The sequence below is a fragment of the Triticum urartu genome, chromosome 1 (genome assembly GCF_003073215.2).
Source record: "Triticum urartu cultivar G1812 chromosome 1, Tu2.1, whole genome shotgun sequence".
NCBI lineage: Eukaryota > Viridiplantae > Streptophyta > Magnoliopsida > Poales > Poaceae > Triticum > Triticum urartu.
The window spans coordinates 298,255,588-298,278,517 of NC_053022.1; positions in this window are offsets into that span (position 1 = coordinate 298,255,588).

A 22,930-nucleotide genomic window follows, 5' to 3' on the forward strand; every position below is an offset into this window, starting at 1 on the left:
AAGTAGCTTTACATGTAATTCTTTCTTTGAAAAACTCCTTTCAAATTCTCCGTTATGCTTTCTAGAAAATTCTACATCATTTCCGATCAATAATATGTCATTCACATATACTTATCAGAAAGGTTGTAGTGCTCCCACTCACTTTCTTGTAAATACAGGCTTCACCGCAAGTCTGTATAAAACTATATGCTTTGATCAACTCATCAAAGCGCATATTCCAACTCCGAGATGCTTGCACCAGTCCATAGATGGATCACTAGAGCTTGCACACTTTGTTAACACCTTTAGGATTGACAAAACCTTCTGGTTGCATCATATACAACTCCTTTTTAATAAATCCATTAAGGAATGTTGTTTTGATATCCATTTGCTAGATTTCATAAAATGCGGCAACTGCTAACATGATTCGGACAAACTTTTAAGCATCGATACGAGTGAGAAAATCTCATTGTAGTCAACACCTTAAACTTGTCGAAAAACCTTTTGCGACAATTCGAGATTTGTAGATAGTAACACTACTATCAGCGTCCGTCTTCCTCTTGAAGATCCATTTGTTCTGAATGGCTCATTGATCATCGGTCAAGTCAATCAAAGTCCATACTTTTTTCTCATACATGGATCCCATCTCAGATTTCATGGCCTTAAGCCATTTCGCGGAATCTGGGCTCATCATCACTTCGTCATAGTTCGTAGGTTCGTCATGGTCTAGTAACATGACTTCCAGAACAGGATTACCGTACCACTCTGGTGCGGAACGTACTGTAGTTGACCTACGAGGTTCGATAGTAACTTGATCTGAAGTTTCATGATCATCATCATTAACTTCCTCACTAATTAGTGTAGGCATCATTGGAACTGACTTAAGTGATGAGCTGCTTTCCAATTCGAGAGAAGGTACAATTACCTCATCAAGTTCTACTTTCCTCCCACTCACTTCTTTCGAGAGAAACTCCTTCTCTAGAAAGGACCCACTCTTAGCTACAAAGATCTTGCCTTCGGATTTGTGATAGAAGGTGTAGCCAACAGTTTCTTTTGGGTATCCTATGAAGATGCACTTCTCCGATTTGGGTTTGAGCTTATCAGGTTGAAACCTTTTAACATAAGCATCGCAACCCCAAACTTTAAGAAATGACAGCTTAGGTTTCTTGCTATACCATAGTTCATACGGTGCCGTCTCAACGGATTTTTAGACGGTGCCCTATTTAACGTAAATGCAGCTGTCTCTAATGCACAACCCCCAAAATGACAGTGGTAAATCGGTAAGAGACATCATAGATCGCACCATATCTAATAAAGTATGGTTACGATGTTCATACACACCATTACTTCGTGGTGTTCCAGGTGGCATGAGTTGTGAAACTTATTCCACATTGTTTTTAAATGAAGGCCAAACTTGTAACTCAAATATTTGCCTCTGTGATCAGATCGTAGAAACTTCATTTTCTTGTTACGATGATTCTTAACTTCACTCTGAATTTCTTTGAACTTTTCAAATGTTTCAGACTTGTGTTTCATTAAGTAGATATACCCATATCTTCTTAAATCATCTGTGAAGGTTAGAAAATAACGATACCCGCCACGAGCCTCAACACTCATCAGATCGCATACATCAATATGTATTATTTCAAATAAGTCAGTGGTTCGCTCCATTGTTCCGGAGAACTGAGTCTTAGTCATCTTGCCCATGAGGCATCGTTGGCAAGCATCAAATGATTCATAATCAAGTGATTCCAAAAGTCCATCCGCATGGAGTTTCTTCATGCGCTTTACACTAATATGACCTAAACGACAGTGCCACTAGTATGTTGCACTATCATTATCAACTTTGCATCTTTTGGCTTCAATATTATGAATATGTGTATCACTATGATAGAGATTCAATAAACCATTCACCTTGGGTGTATGACCACAAAAGGTTTTATTCATGTAAACAGAGTAACAATTATTCTTTGACTTAAATGAATAATCGTATTGCAATAAACATGATCCAATCATATTATGTTCAACGTAAACACCAAATAACATTTATTTTAGGTTCAACACTAATCCCAAAGGTAAAGGGAGTGTGCGATGGTGATCTTATCAACCATGGAATTACTTCCAATACACATCGTCACCTCGCCCTCAACTAGTCTCTATTCATTTTGTAACTCATGTTTCAAGTTACAAATCATAGCAACTGAACCAGTATCAAATACCTAGGGGCTACTATGAACACTAGTAAAGTACACATCAATAACATGTATATCATATATACTTGTGTTCACTTTGCCATCCTTCTTATCCGCCAAGTATTTAGGGCAGTTCCGCTTCCAGTGACCATTTCCTTTCCAGTAGAAGCACTCAGTTTCTGGCTTGGGTCTAGCTTTGGGCTTCTTCATGGGAGTGGCAACTTGCTTGCCATTCTTCTTGAAGTTCCCTTTCTTTCCCTTGCCCTTTTACTTGAAACTAGTGGTCTTGTCAACCATCAACACTTGATGCTTTTCTTGATTTCTACTTTCGCTAATTTCAGCATCGTGAAGAGATCGGGAATCGTTTTATGTCATCCCTTGCATATTATAGTTCATCACTAAGTTCCAGTAACTTGGTGATAGTGACTAGAGAACTCTATCAATCACTATCTTATCTGGAAGATTAACTCCCACTTGATTCAAGCAATTGTAGTACCCAGACATTCTGAGAACGTTCTCACTAGTTGAGCTATTCTCCTCCATCTTGTAGGCAAAGTACTGTCAGAGGTCTCATACCTCTCCACACGGGCATGAGTCTTAAATACTAATGTCAACTCTTAGAACATCTTATATGCTCCATGGTATTCAAAACATTTTTGAAGTCCCGGTTTTAAGCTATAAAGCATGGTGCATTAAACTATCAAGTAGTCATCATACCGAGCTTGCCAAACGTTCATAATGTCTGCCTCTACTCCTGCAATAGGTCCATCACCTAGCGGTGCATCAAGGACATAATTCTTCTGTGCAGCAACGAGGATAATCCTCAGATCATGGACCCATTCCGTATCATTGCTACTATCATCTTTCAACATAGTGTGATCAAAGCATATGGTTTTATACAGACTTCTAGAGAAGCCTGTATTTACAAGGAAGTGAGTGGGAGCTCTATAGCATTTCTGATATTATATGTGGATGACATATTGCTGATCAGAAATGAGACTGAATTTCTGAATAGCATAAAAGGATACCTGAATAAGAATTTTTCCATGAAAGACCTCGGTGAAGCTACTTATATATTGGGCATCAAGATCTACAGAGATAGATCAAGACGCTTAATTGGACTTTCACAAAGCACATACCTTGATAAAGTTTTGAAGAAGTTCAAAATGGATCAAGCAAAGAAAGGGTTCTTGCCTGTGTTACAAGGTGTGAAGTTGAGTCAGACTAAATGCCCGACCACTTCAGAAGATAGAGAGAAAATGAAAGTCATTCCCTATGCTTCAGCCATAGGTTCTATCATGTATGCAATGTTGTGTACCAGACCTGATGTGTGCCTTGCTATTAGTTTACCAGGGAGGTACCAAAGTAATCCAGGAGTGGATCACTGGACAATGGTCAAGAACATCCTGAAATACCTGAAAAGGACTAAGGATATGTTTCTCATTTATGGAGGTGACAAAGAGCTCGTCATAAACGGTTATGTCAATGCAAGCTTTGACACTGATCCGGATGACTCTAAGTCACAAACCGGATACGTATTTTTATTTAATGGTGGAGCTATCAGATGGTGCAGTTCCAAGCAGAGCATCATGGCAGGATCTACGTGTGAAGCGGAGTACATAGCTGCTTCAGAAGCAGCAAATGAAGGAGTTTGGATAAAGGAGTTCATATCAGATCTAGGTGTCATACCTAGTGCATCGGGTGCAATGAAAATATTTTGTGACAATACTAGTGCAATTGCCATGGAAAAGGAATCCAGATTTCACAAGAGAACCAAGCACATCAAGAGACGCTTCAATTCCATCTGCGATCAAGTCATGGAGGGAGACATAGAGATATGCAAGATACATACGGATCTGAATGTTGCAGACCCGTTGACTAAGCCTCTCTCATGAGAAAAACATGATCAACACCAAGACTCCATGGGTGTTAGAATCATTACAATGTAATCTATATTATAGACTCTAGTGCAAGTGGGAGGCAATAATAAAGTTGTTATTTATATTTCCTTATATCATGATAAATGTTTATTATTCATGCTAGAATTGTATTAACCAGAAACTTAGTACATGTGTGAATACATAGACAAACATAATATCACTAGTATGCCTCTACTTGAATAGCTCGTTAATCAAAGATGGTTAAGTTTCCTAACCATAGACATGAGTTGTCATTTGATGAACGGGATCACATCATTAGAGAATGATGTGATTGACTTGACCCATCCATTAGCTTAGCACTATGACCGTTTAGTTTATTTCTATTGCTTTCTCCATGACTTATACATGTTCCTATGACAATGAGATTATGCAACTCCCGAATACCGTAGGAACACTTAGTGTTGGGAATATTACTACTGCGTATAAACCGGCCAGGAGGGGCCGGATTATGCCTGTAATGAGTTATTTATATCTGAAGCCCATGAAGACAAGGAGTATGGCACTTTACGAAGGAGAGCTAGAACGGAGGCCCAGGGCCCAAAGGCGGTTTAGGGCCCATAGACATAAACCGCCATATAGTATGTAAACTTGTATCGTAAGATAGGAAAGGGCAGAAACCAGGCCGGACACGTTTATCAGCCGGCCAGGATTCTGTAAACCGGCGGGCGTCAACCTGTGTATATAAAGGGACGACCAACGGCGGTTTAGGGACAAACAACAAACAATAACTTGAGAGCCAGGCAAAGCGGATTCGCTCCCTGGTCATCGAAACCCTAGCAATTCCATCACAATTGGAGTAGGCTTTTACCTTCATCGTAAGGGGCCGAACCAGTATAATTCCTTGCGTCCCTTGTTCCGCTTTAACCCCTTTAAGCTAACCCATCGTGATGGCTCCACGACTAAGTCCTTTCACTAGGACATCTGCCGTGAGAAAACCACGACCGTTGGTGCCCACCGTGGGGCTATCGCACGATGGTTTCGAGGTCTTGAAGGGCAGCTTCGAAGGACTCAAGGGATACGCTGTGGGCCGGATGACCAAGAGTCGTCGCGGCAAGCTCTACGTCGACGACGCACGCTGGGGCCCCGAGGTCGGCTCGATCGAGTACGGGTACCGGGCCCCCTTTGGCGGAATACACGTCTTCATTGGCAAGATCGGTGAACCGGGCCCTGAGCCGGACATCTGCACCGACATCGTCGAAACGGCTCAGCGTGCAAGACCTGCCCGAGTTTAGCCTGCTGTAAAGCATGCCTTCATGGGAGTCATCCACGGAGCAGAATCTGAGGATAGATCGGTATCTGGTGGCAAAACCATCGTTTACTCTGATGACGAGTCTTCAACCGAAGAGACCGAGTCGCTGTATCAGCTGCATGACGGCTGGATTAGTGGCGGTTCCGATGGTGATAGTATTCCAGACCTCTCTGATCCGCCGAGCCGGGTTGCGATTTTCATGGCTGGTACGCAGTCGGTGCAGCATTCTTCTACCACAGCGGCAATGATTTCCGGTTCGGTAGATGCAACACCCGCTAGGGAAGGAGGCCCCGCACCAGTGCCGATTCAGGTTTTGTCTGATTTATTCGACACTTTGGAAACATTGCTGGCAGCTGAGGTTAATCCGGCAGATCAGGATCAACATGATGCGGAAGTTGCAAAGGTGAAGGATCAGATAGCTCAAGCTAAGGTAGATCTGGCAGCAGAGAACACCAGGATGGCCGCAGAGCGGGCCGAGTTAGAGGCACAGACTTATCGGCTTATGCTGGATCAGAGCGCATCAAACGATGTCATGAGAAGAAGGCACCGGTCTCACCTGCCTCCGATTTACAAGGGAAGGAATCTCTTTAATACGCCAGGGGCAGGAACCAGTAACCAGCCAGTGGTAAACCGGGTGGAGGCACCTGGAACGGGGGTGCCAGTTCAACCATGCGCGATGGATCCGCCTCGTCAGAACAATGTCCTGTCATGACACGTCTCAACGCCTCCGGGTCATTACTCTAACCCGTTGGATAACATCGTTGCCGCCGCTTCACGACTGGTAGCTCTCCCGATCGAAGGCGAGTCCCCAGTAGCAGTTGAAACATGATGGGCTAGAGAGCTCCTTCAGACAGCTTTGACCCAACAACAAGCTTATTCGTACAGTAGCGAGAGGATTCATTCCACCCCCCACCCAAGTTAGAGCTACAGCAGGTGAGGGAGTCCTGGATTAGGGGGTCTCCGAACAGTCGGACTATATCCTTTGGTCAGACTGTTGGACTATGAAGATACGAGATTTAAGACTTCGTCCCGTGTCCAGATGGGACTTTCCTTGGCGTGGAAGGCAAGCTTGGCGATACGGATATGTAGATATCCTCCCTTGTAACCGACTCTGTGTAACCCTATCCCCCTCCGTTGTCTATATAAACCGGAGGGTTTAGTCCGTAGGACAACAACAATCATACCATAGGCTAGCTTCTAGGGTTTAGCCTCTACGATCTCGTGGTATATCAACTCTTGTAATACTCATATCATCAATATCAATCAAGCAGGACGTAGGGTATTACCTCCATCAATAGGGCCCAAACCTGGGTAAACATCATGTCCCCTACCTCCTGTTACCATCCGCCTTAGACGCACAGTTCGGGACCCCCTACCCGAGATCCACCAGTTTTGACACCGACATTGGTGCTTTCATTGAGAGTTCCACTGTGCCGTCACCATAAGGCTTGATGGCTCCCTCGATCATTGGTAACGATGCGGTCTAGGGTGAGGTTTTCCTCCCCGGACAGATCTTCGTATTCGGCGGCTTCGCACTGCGGGCCAACTCGCTTGGCCATCTGGAGCAGATCGAGAGCTACGCCCCTAGCCATCAGGTCAGGTTCGGAAACTTAAGCTACACTGCCGATGTCTGCGGAGACTTGATCTTCAACGGATTCGAGCCCTTGTTTGGTGCGCCGCACAATCACGACGAGCATGATGTAACTCTGTCGTCGGACAGTGTTCGGGAGATCACACCTACAACTACTCTGGCCCTCAATCCGGAGCAAATTGCGCCATCCGAGGATGGGGGGATAGACCCCGCCACGGAGGCCGCACTCTCAGTGGCGATGGAGCCGGATACTGACTTCACCCCTTACAAGAGCCGTGTTGCCGAACCATCGGATTCGTCTCCGGCCACGGACTCCGTGCCGCCTGCGTCCATGCCTATCGAATCTGATTGGGCGCCGATCATGGGGTTCACCTCCGCGGATATCTTTCAGCACTCGCCTTTCGGCGACGTGCTAAATTCATTAAGGTCTCTCTCCTTGTCAGGAGAACCTCGGTCGAACTATGTCCGGCTAGAATGGGATGCAGACGACAAAGAAATTCGCTGCCCACCCACCACCCACTTAGTAGCCACTGTCGACGATTTAACCGACATGCTCGACTTCTACTCCGAAGACATCGACGGTATGGACGACGATGCAGGAGACGAACAAGAACCACCGCCCACAGGGCGCTGGACCGCCACCTCATCATATGATATATACATGGTGGACACCCCCAAAGAAGGCAATGGCGACGAGACACCGGAGGATGACCCCTCCAAGAAGCAACCCAAGCGCCGACGCCAGCGGCGCCGCTCTAAGTCCCACCATAGCAAAAGTAGTGATACCGGCACAAGAGAAAATAACACTCCGGATAGTGCCGAAGACGACAACAATCCCCTGCAGCATGATTTAGAGCGGGATGGTGAACAAGCTAGCCCTCCAGAGTGGGCAGCAGATGGAGAATCAGAGGAGGACAATTACATGCCTCTCTCCGAAGACGAGTTGAGCCTCGGCGATGAAGAATTTATCTTGCCTGAGGATCCCGTCGAGCAGGAGCGCTTCAAGCACCGGCTTATGGCCACAGCAAATAGCTTGAAGAAAAAGCAACAACAGCTTCAAGCCGACCAAGATTTGCTAGCAGACAGATGGACCGAAGTCCTTGCGGCCGAGGAATACGAACTCGAGCGCCCCTCCAAGAGTTATCCAAAGCGCAGGTTGCTACCTCACCTCGAGGAGGAAGCATTGAAACCTACATCACCAGTGAACGATGCGGCTGACCGGCCACCTCGTGGCCGAGCCAGAGAGGCGTTTCAGCCTGAAGTTCAGCCTGCACCCCGCCGCCACTCAAACAAAAATACCAAGGCCCGGGGCAACACGCGGGACCTGCGCGACGCATTGGAAAACAAGGCAAAACATGCAAGATCGATCTACGGATCACGGGGGTGCGCACCAACACGCGACGATGATCGTCACGTCGGATACACTAAAAGCAAATCTGGTTGAGCCGAACACGGCAGACAAGACTCGTATGAACCGCGTCGTGATATAGCCCGGCACAGAGGCGCCACACACCCCTTATGCTTCACTGATGAAGTAATGGATCACGAATTCCCAGAAGGGTTTAAACCCATAAACATTGAATTATACGATGGTACTATAGACCTCGCGGTATGGATAGAAGACTTCTTCCTCCACATTCACATGTCCCGCGGGGACGACCTACATGCCATCAAGTATCTCCTGCTGAAACTCAAAGGGCCAGCTCGGCATTGGCTCAATAGCTTGCCGGCAAAATCCATTGGAAGTTGGGAGAACCTGGCAGAGGCATTCCTGGACAATTTCCAGGGCACTTATGTGCGACCGCCAGATGCTGACGATTTAAGTCATATAACTCAGCAGCCAGGGGAATCGGCCAGGAAATTCTGGACCCGGTTCCTAACCAAGTAGAACCAAATTGTCGACTGTCCGGATGCAGATGCCTTAGCACCATTTAAGCATAATATCCGTGACGAATGGCTCGCCCGGCACCTCGGCCAAGAGAAGCCAAAATCCATGGCAGCCCTCACGACACTTATGACCCGCTTTTGTGCGGGCGAAGATAGCTGGTTGGCTCGTAGTACCAATACAGCAAGCAAACCTGGCATATCAGAAGCTAGGGATAGCAACGGCATACCACGACGCAACAAACACAAGTGCCGCAAATATGGTAAAAACGCCGAAAATACGACAGTTAATGCCGGGTTTAGGGGCTCAAAGTCCGGTGAGCAGAAAGGGCCACCCAAAAATAAAAATCCGGGTCCATCCAGTCTGGACTGCATACTCGATCGCCAATGCCAAATTCATGGCACCCCAAAAACGCCAGCCACCCATACCAACAGAGAATGCTGGGTCTTCAAACAAGCCGACAAGGCAGGCGCCAAAGAAGAGGGGTCTCAAAGCGACGATAGCGACGAAGAGCCCAGATCACCGAACACGGGAGGGCAAAAGTTCCCCCCCATATTCAATCGGTGAATGTGGTAAATACCACCCAAATTGCCAACTCGGACTAGATATGCACCCTTAGGAATGGCGACTCAACAGAACTAGCCGTCCCACAATATAAACTAGGGATGGTCACCTTCAACCACACGGATCGTCCAGTTAACGCCAATCAGGGCAATCCAGCCGCACTAATCCTCAACCCAATAGTAGACGGGTTCCACCTCACTCGAGTCCGTATGGGCGGAGGTAGCAGTTTAAATCTGCTTTACCAGGACACAATGCGCAAGATGGGCATCGATCATTCAGCGACCAAACCCACTAAAGCCACTTTTAGAGGCATCATACCAGGTATGGAGGTTAGCTGTACAGGCCCCATTACCCTTGAGGTAATCTTCGGATCACCAGAAAATTACCGTATCAAAGAGTTAATCTTCGAAATCGCCCCTTTCCGCAGTGACTATCAAGCACTGCTCGGGCGAACTGCGTTCGCTCGATTCAATGCGGTGCCGCATTATGCCTACCGTAAGCTCAAGATGCCCGATCCACGCGGTGTCATCATGGTTCATGGCAAGGCCGAACCTTCCTTCGGCACCAACAAATACACCCCTGCCTTAGCAGCAGAAACAACGAGGAGCACCTTGTAGCCGAACCTCGAGTCGACGTCCAGGCTCTCGGACACCGTCAAGGGGCTCCGAGCTACTTCGCGGAAGGATACTCTGGCTCGTCCAGAGCTCAACTAAACACTCCGGTGAAGGCCATGACAGGCCCAACTCAGTGGTTCAACCGCCCTCCGACACGTAAGCATTTCCTATATTTCCTTCGCAGGTTCACCTTAGCACCGACCAGGACGGACTCCACGGAGGCAGCTTGAACATGTTAGGGAATCCTTAGACATTCCCCGCAGTGAACGTCCGGCTATATTACGGATCCACACTCAACCTCTTCCCCCTGGTCACAGCAGGTTCTGCTATCACAACTCCTTTTTTATCACATTACTTGTACCCATACGCATAGACGTATTATTCAAATACAACATGTGGATTTATATGACGTTTACCTGCTGATTATTTCTTATCGAAATCATTTTGTCAAGTGGCATCCGTACACAGCGATATGCCTTCAATATGACAGGGGCTTCGTTTTCCCCGTAACACGGCAATAAAATTCCGAACACCTTCATGGAAGTTCGGCACCCCGAACCTATAGCAATATATGCATCAGCTCCGAATCATGTCTTGGGTCAATAGTTGGGTTTTCCCGGCTCCCATGTTTTGGTACCTTACGCTCCGCTATATCGGCTAAGGTAGCACTGGGAGAACTACTGCGATTGTGTCCCGGTTCTTCCGGATGAGCACCTCAGTAGAGAAAGCCGAAAACTGACTTTCATGATACGGCGAGAGCTGGTCAGCTGTTTGAGCGGTCACAAAATCTTTAAGGATTTCTCCCGCATAATACCATAACCAATGCAACGTGCGATGGATCGGTTTTTTCTCCGATCAGGTACTTATAGAGCCCCTAGTACGGTCTTCCGAACACAAGGGGCTGCGCCGACCATACTAAAGCTCCTATGGCTAAGTGAGAGTGATAAAGCCCTATAGTCCGATTGCCTGGTTCGTTGTGCTGAGCACCTCCTTCGGAGGACCCAAAACTGGGATAAAGAGTGCTTAGGTTTATCCCGAACACCCCCGTACTTCTTACGTGGGGGCAGAAGCCGACGAATGGCCAACTCTCAGTTTTAACATAAAAACGGCCGCACAGGAGGGTAAACTTTTATATAACAGGCGACTTATAAACAACCTTTTTCAAACATTACAATGGACAACATGACTGGCATTCATGGAAATATAATGTCCCAGGTACATAGCTCCGCTGCAAGGTAGGATCCTTTCAGGACACTCTTATAATATAATTCAGGCTTGCGGTGCTCCTTCCCCTCTGGCGGTCCCTCACTCACTAGCTTTTCGGCATCCATCTTCCCCCAGTGCACCTTTGCGAGGGCGAAGGCCATTCACGCTCCTTCTATACAGACCGACCGCTTGATAACGTCAAGTCGAGGGCAAGAGCTTACAAGCCGCCTCACGAGCCCGAAGTAGCTGCTTGGAATCGGCTTGGCAGGCCATAGCCGGATAACCATATCTTTCATGGCTAGTTCCGCCGCCTTATGCAGTTCGATCAGCTATTTCAGTTGATCGGCAAAAGGCACCAGATAATTTGGCGCCAAATACTGCGACCAAAAGAGCTTATCGGCAGTGTTCCTTTCTTCGGCTCGGTAGAATTGAGCGGCATCTAATATGCTGTGAGGTAGCTCGGCAAATACACCTGATAAATCCGGATTCACAATCAGAAACATAGTTTTCCCTTCAAATACTGGCTCTACATGGGAAAAGCCTTACCCGCCGTGATCTTCCTCGCCTATTGGTTCCCCTGCAGGGCGCTTTGGGTTTCCCCCCGGGCATCGCTCGTGGCTTGACGCGCCTTGGTGAGTTCGGACTCTTTCTCCGTTAAACTCTGCTCCAAGGTCGCGCATTTACTTACGGCCTCTTGCAGCTCCTGCTCAGCTTTAATAACTTTGGCTCGTGTTTCTCATGAAGAGTCCGCTCCGTGACCGCCTTTTCCTCGGCCTCGGCAATGGCCCTTTTGAGGGCCTCGACCTCGGTCATAACCCCTAGCACAAATTATGTGGCCTATTTCATACTGAACATTTATTTCACAATAAATGCGCGCAACGCTTGTGCATACCTTGTTTATCCCTCAACTGCATTTTCAATTGGCCAATTTCTTCTATGGCCCACTCCAGACTTCGATTCAGTTCGGAGATCTCCGCAGTCCGAGAGGCAGCAACCGCTACAGGTATCTGCTCAAAACAGAAGAGAAGTCAATGTCATTCAATGAGTCTTCCTGTGATCATCAATTCGATCCCCTGTCCGGTTCTTTCTTTCACCGAAAAGTGTATCAGGGGCTACTATCTATACCATGACACTCTTCGACAACTCATAAAACATACCCCAAAGCCTCTTATAAGGCTGATACAGGCTTTGTTCATTCCACTCTCAGTTGACTGAATCTTCTCAATCACCGCACCCACAAGGGCACGATGTTCATCAATGATGGAGGCGTCTCGTAAAGCCACCAACAAAGCATCCGACACTTCTAGATGGACAGAGGTCGCCGGTGGAACAGGCACGCCCTCTCCAACCAAAGGAGGCTGCCTTCTTGATTCTGGAGCAGTATAGGTCTCCGAAATCGCATCCGGTGGGGAGCCGAACTCAGGATCGCCCCCGCCGTCAGAACCCATGGGAATCTTTTCCCCCACGTGTCCGGCCCCTACGGTTCGACCTCTGGACGCCGCCTTCACCGTTTCTTCCTTTCCTCCTTGGCCGGGGTCCTTCTGGGACGAAGCCTCGGTGTTATGCACCTGTTTGGAGGAAGGGGCCTTTGGGGGCGTCCCGCTCTCCATAGCATTTGAGCTCAGCAGGTCCTCTGATGAGGATTGTTTGGTACGGGACCTCGCCGGACTACAAAAATACATACGTATATATAGAGAGCATGGATTTGCTATCAACAGCAACTAGAGTGTGTGCTATCGGAACCGTTGATGGTCTTTGAGATCCGCACTTTTTGTGGATAAGGTTTCAAATTTTTGATTTGTTGATTTTCGCCATGACCGAAGAGGGAAGTTCTGAAAGGTACTTTATGCTAGTGTAGACCCTGTATGGAAGCCTAGCGGCTGACATGTCAGTGCATTTGAGGGCGATAGCAGCGACTCCTTTCTTCTACGGCAGAGGGCGACATGAACCATTTTCGGTAATCAGCTACAGGGGCTACTTTGAGTCATTTTTAGCAAAAGTTCCCTGCTGCGTTGCCCTCGTGCTGATGTTGAAACCTGCCATTTTGGGTATTGGTCAACTCAGTATGCAAGGTTCGGCACCGTTTGACGCGATGACTGGATGCTTTTGGACGACTCTTTTATGTTGCAGCGAGGAAAGTCCCTTTGAGTCCACCCCCGCCAAAAAACGTACATTAGTAATTGCCTACGATGCACGGCACCGTCCAACTGCGCCTCCCTCTGAACCCCACGTTAGGGCTGTTCCGGCTGAAAGCGTGTTTGCAGGAGCCTTCATCCCTGCTTCCGTCAACATCGCTAGTGTTCCAACCATTTAGAGCAACGGGCAGCAGGTAATTACCTTGCATCTGTCGGTCTTTTCTAGTTTTCGGAGGCGAAGACAGTTTTGCTAAGTACTAGATCTTCGTATGCATGAACACGTATGCGGTCTTGTTCGGCTTCTTTGTTTTTCATCGGAAGTCCTTCACACGGTGTGGTTCTAGGCCTAGCTTCTTGGGAGGATGTTGAACCGTAGGGATATGTCCGAGGAGATAGACTTCATCCTCGCCGACGGCACTGGAGCCATTTAGGCCAGGATATGGTACTTATTCAGGCCCCTAAAAATCACTGAAAAAAAGTTAGGAGCGACCGTCGAAAAACGACTAAGCGTTTGGCCTGACCATTTTTCACGACGATCCATTCGGAGTACATGCTGGACTTGCGTTCGGTTAGGTAATCTCCGTTTGCACTTTTGCCTAGCTGAACTTTGCTGTTTTTTGTTGAATGCCAAATCTGCCTCGCACTTACCCAGTTTTCAATGATAAAATCATAAAAAAATACAGCGATGGCGACTACGTGAGAGTGAATGGATCTATAAAGGATGAAGGTTGCCTGAAACACATTCGGGTGTACTAGCTGAGGTTTGCGTCGGACAACCTAGCTACGTAGTTTTTGGTTCGGAGTTGCAGTAGTTTTGCCGAAAAACGTCTTCTGTTACTGAAAATAACAGAAACGTATGTCTCTACTTTTTGTCATTACAGCATGGTCACAAACTACAATGCAATCACTCATCACTTCCTTCAATGCAAAATAACAGAAACGTATGTCTCTACTTTTTGTCATTACAGCGTGGTGACAAACTACAATGCAATCACTCATCACTTCCTTCAGTGTGTATATGTTCACTTGGATCTTCAAAAAAAGGCATGGTCCACTCTTGTTGGGCTGATCTTCCAAGATTTTAGCATCTCAATACAGTTTCGGGTGGCTCATGTATTCTTGTGTTTGTGCAGTACAAGGATAGGCAAAATGATATTAGACGGATAGACCTGGCTGTAGCTGCCTACGAGCAATCATCTTTCTGTTTCAGACAGTGCCAATAGGCTCTTCGACGATGTGCTGCTCCATACGGTATGCCAAGGACAGTATGAACATCTTCGTCATAGAACTGCACGTCGCGCTTGTGATCAATCGTGATAGAACTTGCTTCCTCGTCTATATGACCTAGAATAGACATTAAGAAACGCCTATCCGTCCTGGTTATGTTTGGTAGCTCTAGCAGCCCCCCGAAATCCATGTTGGCGACATATTGTCTTCTTTCCTCGTCAAGAGATGCTAGCAAATCGTGCAGCTTCTTAACACTGCACCTCGAGCTGATTGCAGGTGCTTTCCCATTGCGCTAGTTCTGATCTTCTTTGTCTGATTCTGACTCTGCAACGCCACCTCCAGCAGGGAAACAGATCCCCTCCTCTTCTTCCGATTCAGAGGATGCATCGTCGAAACGTCGGGGTGGTCTCGGGCCAAAAGCGGGAATCTCGTAGCCATCCATCCTGTGGCCAAAATAATGCCAGCGTAAAGAAAAGATTCATGTAATCAGTAGACAAAACACTCCCAGCACAGGTCCCCTGCCGTCTTATTTTGACAGCTCCTTGCGTGCTGCAATGGGCAAATGATAATCTAGGAAAATCAAGTTTTTTATCTACGTCGCATGAGCTAGTGTGCATGCTTAGATATTATCGATTGATCCACAACGAAACTGCTAGGTCATTGCTCAGATTAATAAAGTGAACGGGAGCATGACCCCTGGCGAGAAAAACGGCGATGACAGTCACTGCAGGATAGCTCCTGCGGCTCGGACTAGAATCCTCAACTAGTTCGATGTAAAACACTCCGGGGAGAAATTCATACCTTAGATCTGCTTTGTGCCGCCGCACTGGGAGGGATCGGAGTTTGTCAATCTCTAGCTGCTATCTGGGCTTCTAGCACCAGAGCAAATGCCCAACCTCGTGTACAAGGTAGAGGTCACGCATATCTTTTTCAAGCCTCCTCGTGAATCCGAGAACGGGCCGGCCTCCCCGGTCAGCCTGACTACCTACAAGTGGATCCCGACAAGAAAGCCCAGGAAACATCTAAACCCGGGATTCGAGGACTCACGAGATACGTTGGTTGGGCGGTGCAGGTATTTTTTTGTTTGACTTTGCCCAGTAGAATCTTTGTTTCTTTCTGCCACCCCTACTTCCTACTCCTGTTTTCTTTTGAGTGGGCCCTTCTCGGGTCAGCTGCTCGTACGGGCCTCCCTGTACCAGCGAATACATCACGCCGCCTCCCTTTGGCCCGATCTACTCGTCTCTTTGCTGCCGCCCGCAGCCCCGCGATGCAGTACATTTCTCAAGATTTGGGCTTGCTTCTTCATATTGTTTACCTTTCTCAAGAATATGCGCCGACTCCTGTGATATGCACTTTATTTTTTATATCTCGAAAAATGCTTGAGAAGTTGTTCCCAGTACATTTTCTAGCTTGTCCCCCGTATGGAGCATCATTTGTTTTGTGTTGAGAGCCGTTCAGTTTTTCCCTATCTAACAAGTAATATGCATTTTTTCCACATGCCGTGCTGTTGATGAAAGAAAAAAATTGTGAGCCTGCGAATGTTCGCCGTGCCTCAGGGGGGGTATAGTGGGTTTGAGACTCTGAAACGGCATGCACAATGGTACTTGCGCCGTAGTGTTTTGTCCCCCACTTAATCGTTATATACAAATTTGGTACAACAATGATGTATAATTAGGCACACATAACAAAACTCACACGAGTTGGAAGAATTAAATTCAGAAGTCGATGATTTCTATTTTCGAATAGTTTTGAACTAGGGGGTACGAGTTAGGGAGCGTACAAAAATCATTAAACTGTCAACGGAGCTGAAAAAGTGAGAAGAAAATTATGGGTAAAGTTTCGAAGCTCAAGCTCGGGCCATAAAAATGAATAGGGTTTTCAAGGAGGTTGACAAGGATTTTGGAAAGCATTTGCATAAAATATAAAGAAGGCTCCAAAGATTTTTTGAAATATTTCAAAGGATTCATTTTGATGTGAAAAAGTTGAAATGGCCTTGCAAGGTTCCTTGTGCGAAACAGAGGGTTCCCCCCATCTATTTGGGTGGGGTTCCGACATTAAAAGAGGAGGGTTCTCGCTCTCAAGATGGCGGAGAGGTACCAACTATATACAAGGAGTGTTATCAATCATCAAGATGGCGAGACCACATCGGATATATATAGAGAGGTCCGACGTTATATAGACATAGGTTTGAGTGTGCGAAGAAGAGAAATCACCTAAAAAATCGGTGCGCCCCTGTCGTGGGACCACATATGGGGCCGATTGTTCCGCCGCCATATACATACGGTCATGCAAGGTTCCTTGTGCGCAAAAGAGGGTTCCCCCATCGGATCGGGTGGGGTTCCAACAATAAAGAAGGACGGTTCTCGCACTCGAGATGGCGGGGGCTTGGGGGGGTGTGGTAATGCATATAGGCACATGGGTGCTAGTTCAGGGCGCTCTCCTTCGGATATGGGACCTACAGCCGTCTGGTACATGGAACTCGCGAGAAAGCTTTGCCATTTTCAGTGTTGTTCGGCCTGTCGGGAGATTCAGCTAGGACGGTTCCTTGTGCGCAACAGAGGGTTCCTCCCATCAGATTGGGTGGGGTCCCGACGATAAAGAAGGACGGTTCTCGCTCTCGAGATGGCGGGGACTAGGGGGGTGGTGGTAATGCATATAGGCACATGGATGCTGGTTCAGGGCGCTCTCCTTCGGATATGGGGCCTACAGCCGTCTGGTACATGGAACTCGCGAGCAAGCTTTGCCATTTCCAGTGTTGTTCGGCCTACCGGAAGATTCAGCTATGTGTTGTGAAAAATGCTTACCGAAGGACAGGCACACGGTTCTGGTACATGGAACCGAGATTTTGCGCCACGCCAACACCCCCCGGCCTACAAAGTGTTGCGGTTGCTCTGTCCTGGTCGCCTAAGTTACCAGCAAGCATAGTTGACTACTAATGTGTCGCAGCGGGAGGGCTCATTTTTTCTATGGCATAAAATGTGTTTGATTAGATTTGGGTTGACTCCTGTGATATGCACTTTATTTTTTATATCTCAAAAAATGCTTGAGAAGTTGTGCCCAGTACATTTTCATGTTTGCCCCCCGTACGGAGCAGCATTTGTTTTGTGTTGAGAGTCGTTCGGTTTCCCCCTTACTAACAAGTAATGTGCATTTTTTCCACATGTCATGTTTTTGATGAAATAAAAAAATTGCGAGCCCGCGAATGTTCATGGCGCCTCACCGGGGGGGGGTGCGGTTTTTTGAAATGCCATAAACCTGGTATAATCGGTTTAAGACTCTGAGACGCATGCACAAATGGTGCTTGCACCCCTAGTGTTTTGTTCCCCCGCTTAATTGTTTATATACAAATTTGGTACAGAAATGATGTATAATTAGCCACACATAACAAAAAACACATGAGTTGGTAAATTAAATTCAAAAGTAGTTGATTTTATTTTCAAAAAGGTTTGAACTATGGGTATGAGTTAGGAGCATACAAAGATCATGAAACATTCAACGAAGCTGGGAAAGTGAGAACAAAATTATGGTAAAGTTTCGAAACTCAAGCTCGGGCCAGAAAAATGAACAGGGTTTTCAAGGAGGTTGACAAGGATTTTGGAATGCATTTGAATAAAATATAAAGAAGGCTCCAAAGATTTTCTGAAATTTTTCAAAGGATTCATTTTGATGTGAAAAGGTTGAAATGGCCTTGCCAGGTTCCTTGCGGGTTGTTTTTGGTTCTTTAGAGGCATGCCTAAACATGGAAAAAAGGGGGCGACGGTCCCCCTGTCGTGGGTCCACATGCAGGGGCGATTGTGTCGCTGCCATATACATATGGTCATGCAAGGTTCCTCATGCGCAACAGAGGGTTCCCCCAAGGATGGTTCTCGCTCTCGAGATGACAGGGACTCGTGGGATGGTACTGCATATAGGCACATGGGGTGCTGCATGGTTCATTGCGCGCAAAAGGAGGGTTGCCCCAATCGACGCCGTTGTTGTTTCATTCTTTCGGCAGATGCCTAAACATGCACGTATGGGGGCTGATTGGAAAATGGAAAAAAGGGGGAACTGTCCCGCGGGGTGATGCGATGAGTTTACCCCCCTACTGCAAGGTTCCGTACACGCAAAAATAGGGTTCCCCCAATTGCCGCAGGTGAGGTTCCAACAATTAAAATGAGGGTTCTCTCTCTCGAGATTGCAAGGCATCGGGGGGTGGGGGTGGGGGTGGTATGGGAATGCATATAGGAGGTTCGGCATCATATCCGTATGGTTTTGACCATGCGAAGAAGAAGACTCGCCTATCCATATACATATGGTTTTGACACGTCTCGTCAATCACAAAAAGAATGACATGACAACGGGATCGATTCGGTGCTATGGTATCAAATGTGAAACCAACATCCGTTTCTGGTACTGTTGTCCCGCGAATGTTCCTCACACGTATCAGGGGGTTCCTCATATCGGTGTGCGTGAGGGTATAACACAATAAAAAAGAGGGTTCCCCATCGTTGAGATGGGGGAGGGGGGTTTGGTTCTTTCAAGAGATGTCTAATCATGCATGCACATGCGGGGGTGATGGTTTCGCCGCCATGTACGTATGGTCATGCCGGGTTCCTTGCGTGCAAACAGAGGGTTCCCCCCATCGACATGGGTGAGGTCCCGACAATTAAAAAGGAGGGATCTCTCACTCTCTAGATGGCATGGGGAGGGGGGCTGCGGAGGGGATGGGAATGCATGTAGGAGGTCTGGCATCATTTACTTATGGTTTTGACCGTGTGGAGAAGAAGACTCACCTATCATATACATATGGGGCCACGATGAGTTCACCCCGCCTTGTGAGACCACATGGAGGCCGGCTGTTGTGAGGTTCCTTTCGCACAACTGAGGGTCCTCCCATCGGCACGGGCGAGGTTCCGACACTAAAAAAGGAGTGTTCCCGCTCTCGAGAGGGCGGGGGGGGGGGGGGGGGGGGGGGGGGGGGGGGGGGGGGGGGGGGGGGCGGGGGGGGGGGGAGGTAGGTTCGCGAATGCATACAGGTGAGGCCCGGCGTCACATTCATATGGTTTTGACCGTGCAAAGAAGAAGACTCACCTATCATATACACATGGGGCCGCGATGAAGTCACCCCCTACTATGGGGACCACATGCAGGCCGGCTGTTGTGAGGTTCCTTCCGCACGGCAGAGGGTCCCCCCATCGGCGTGGCGATGTTCTGGCACTAAAAAGGAGTGTTCTCGCTCTCGAGATGGCGGGGGTCTGCCGGGGAGGGGGCGGTATGGGAATGCATATAGGCGAGGGCCGACGTCACATACATATGGCCGTGCGAAGAAGAAGAGGTTGACACATGTCAATGCATATATTGAAAGAATTTTGCACGGACGCACCACATAAAAAAGTGCCCCTGCGGTGCATGGTGAAAGCATCTCCTTATGTCAAAACAAATGCCATGGCAGGGGCATCGATTCGGTGCTGTCGGTATCAAATGTCTATGAGACCAAACGTCCATTTTTTTGTACCGCTTCCCCGTGAAGGCCCCTCACGCATATCAGAGGGGTCCCTCGGATCGGTGTGCATCAGGTTCTAACACACAAAAAAGGAGGATCCTCCCCACGGTGAGACCACATCCGTGCTGATTTTTTCCGCGGGCATATACAGAGGGTCCCCCCCCCCATCGTCCTGGGCGAGGTTCCGACTATATATAAGCATTGGGAGGGGGGTTGTATGGGAACAGATCTTGTTTATGCCGAATTGATGTTCTTCCCGGATATCGACCCGGTGCTCCTGTATCAAATGTTTATGAGACCGTCATCCATTTTTAGGTACGGTTACCCGTGAATGTCCCCTCACGGCTCCAGATGGCTCCCTACATCGCCTGAGGTCGTGAGAATATGAAAAAGGAGGGTCCTCACTCATCGGGAAGGGAGGGGAGGGGCGCGATCGGGCCCCTCTGATGCAGTATCATCACGGTCCCGGCATCCGGAGCAGCTCCGCCTCCCAAAAATCACTGCTCGGGTTAGACTACGAGACCCGCCGGGAACGTATTGTTCATGGGCGGATGGAAAAATGGGTCTCCCTGAAGTGTGAGGAGAGCCAGCCAAAAAGTAGTGGTGACCATGTTATGGCTACCAAAAAAGGACTAATATTAATGGGTAAATGCATCTCTGCAAATGGACCTGCACTGCTGTACTAACTGACAAGGATGAGCATTTCGTTTGCACGCAAAAAAAGTTAAACTTCAATCATGAAAAAAATCAGGGATGGCGGTGCTCATCAAAAAGTGCATCAAAAAATGCTTTAACTAGAAAAATATGACGGTGTTCTGCATGCTCAACAAATAGGCTTGTTGCTATGGCAGCACTGACTACTTTATTCGAAGGGGTATGTTGTTTATATGCCTTCCCCGTGTATGAACTTGCTACTTATGATTATATTTCTGTAGAGAACGGATCGCATACTACACTCCAGCAACAGACATATTAAAAACTTTGCCTTTTATCTTCCTGACAGAAGGCGTGCATGCCGGCCGAGAATCGCTCACGCGAGCGAGCGAATCCCTCCACTTGAAAACAAGGAATAGGCACACAAAGTAGGTGCATGGCCGTTCTGACTATCCATCCACACCCGAACCTTCAGAAAAGGATTCTCCTAGAACCACATGGGCCAAAGGCCCGTGGTCCAAGCCCTGCTACACTGCGCACTTGGCAGCCTAGTTTTTGCCATGTTGCAGCCCGCCTGGTCCACTATCTCTATAAGAGGAAAACCACATCAAATGAAAAAAGCAATGGAAATGCAAATGAGGTAAGAGGAGGGACCGGATCCCCATGCGAATGAGCGCTTGTAATTGCTGCCGCGCTAGTGAAACTTTATATGTTTACTTTTTCCTATATATATATAGGACAACACTATTCTAATCCTGGGATTAGAATAACTATTTGGATCACGGGGTGCTTATAAATGGAGTGACGGGATCCTTCCAAACTCCCGGATCGGTAAAAAAAGGAAAAAAAAATCTCCACCCACCCCACCATCCCAACCATCCCCTCCCCGATCCCATCTGCCCTCTGCTACGAACCACACCACACCGACACCACGGCCTCCCTCGCTGGCCAGCGCGGCCACCGCCTCCTCCCTCCCTGGCCGGCGCGGCCACCGCCTCCCTATGCCCGCGCAGCCACCGCCTCCTCCCTCCCCGGCCCACGCAACCACCGCCGCCTCCTTCCCCGGCCCGCGCAGCCGCCACACCCCCGCTTCCCCCCGCAGCCGAGCCACCTCCCCCGGATCCCTGATTCCCATGCCGGCGCACGCCCTCCCCGGAGAACCCCGCCGTCGCGCCCTCATCCTCACCTCCAAGCGCCGCCATCCCTTCGCCGTACAGCGGACCTAGCCACCGCGCGGATCACGCCGCCCCAGCAAACCTCATCACCAATCCAGTCGAGGGGGCGGCTGGATCCAGCCGGCCACGACCCCCGGCAAGGCATGGGAAGCGGCGTGCACGGGGCGGTCTCCTGCTCCCCCCCTTGCACCAGCTCCGGTCATCTTCCCCATGCTCGGCATCGCGCGACACCGGTTCTTGGACTTTCAACTGCAGTGCAGCTTCCTTCCTCGAGTACAGGTTGCCGGTTCGCCGCAAGCTGGCCATATGGTCGCCATCGCTCGTGTGTTACCTGTTGTCGCTTCTCTCAGCGACCTTCCCCGGCAAATTTCATTGAACTTCCCCATGATCATGGTTCCAAAAAAATATGGAAATTCAAAAAGTATTGGTTGGGCAGCATGCACATAGTCTTGCCTCTCCTCTGTCTTGTGCTCTAGGAGAACAGGCCAGGACGCAATAAAACATCGATGGTGAATTTATGCCGAGAGTAGGTTCTGATTACGTGCTCTGTATATGCTTGTTGATATGCCAAATGAGAACCGGTACTGTTTTTCTTCAAGTTGTTTTGCTGATGTTTGAGAGTTAATATTGTAGATGTTCAATGGATATGAAAGTTGTTTTGACCTTGCACTCTTAAAAAAAGAGCACCCTACATTCAAAAAAAGAGCACCCAAAAACTTTCCTACATGTAGATGCATCCGCGCTCACATTTTCGACCTCCTTCCTCTATATTATGTACTTAAATGTGCTTAATGAAAAATAAGTTCCGGAGAAGTTCATATATTATTATGTGGATAGGTCATGTAGAAGAACTACCTAGTAATTGAAAATTTTAAAGACAACAAATTTCTGTAGTGATTTGTACGTGTCCAGTCCAATGTGTTGATCTTCTTCACTCTGTATTCACATTCTAGAAAATGTGTTCTATTGTTTCGGCAACTCTTCCTTATGTAAATGGCTCTACGTTGAGCACTTCTAACCTGTCGTAGAGAAGTTTT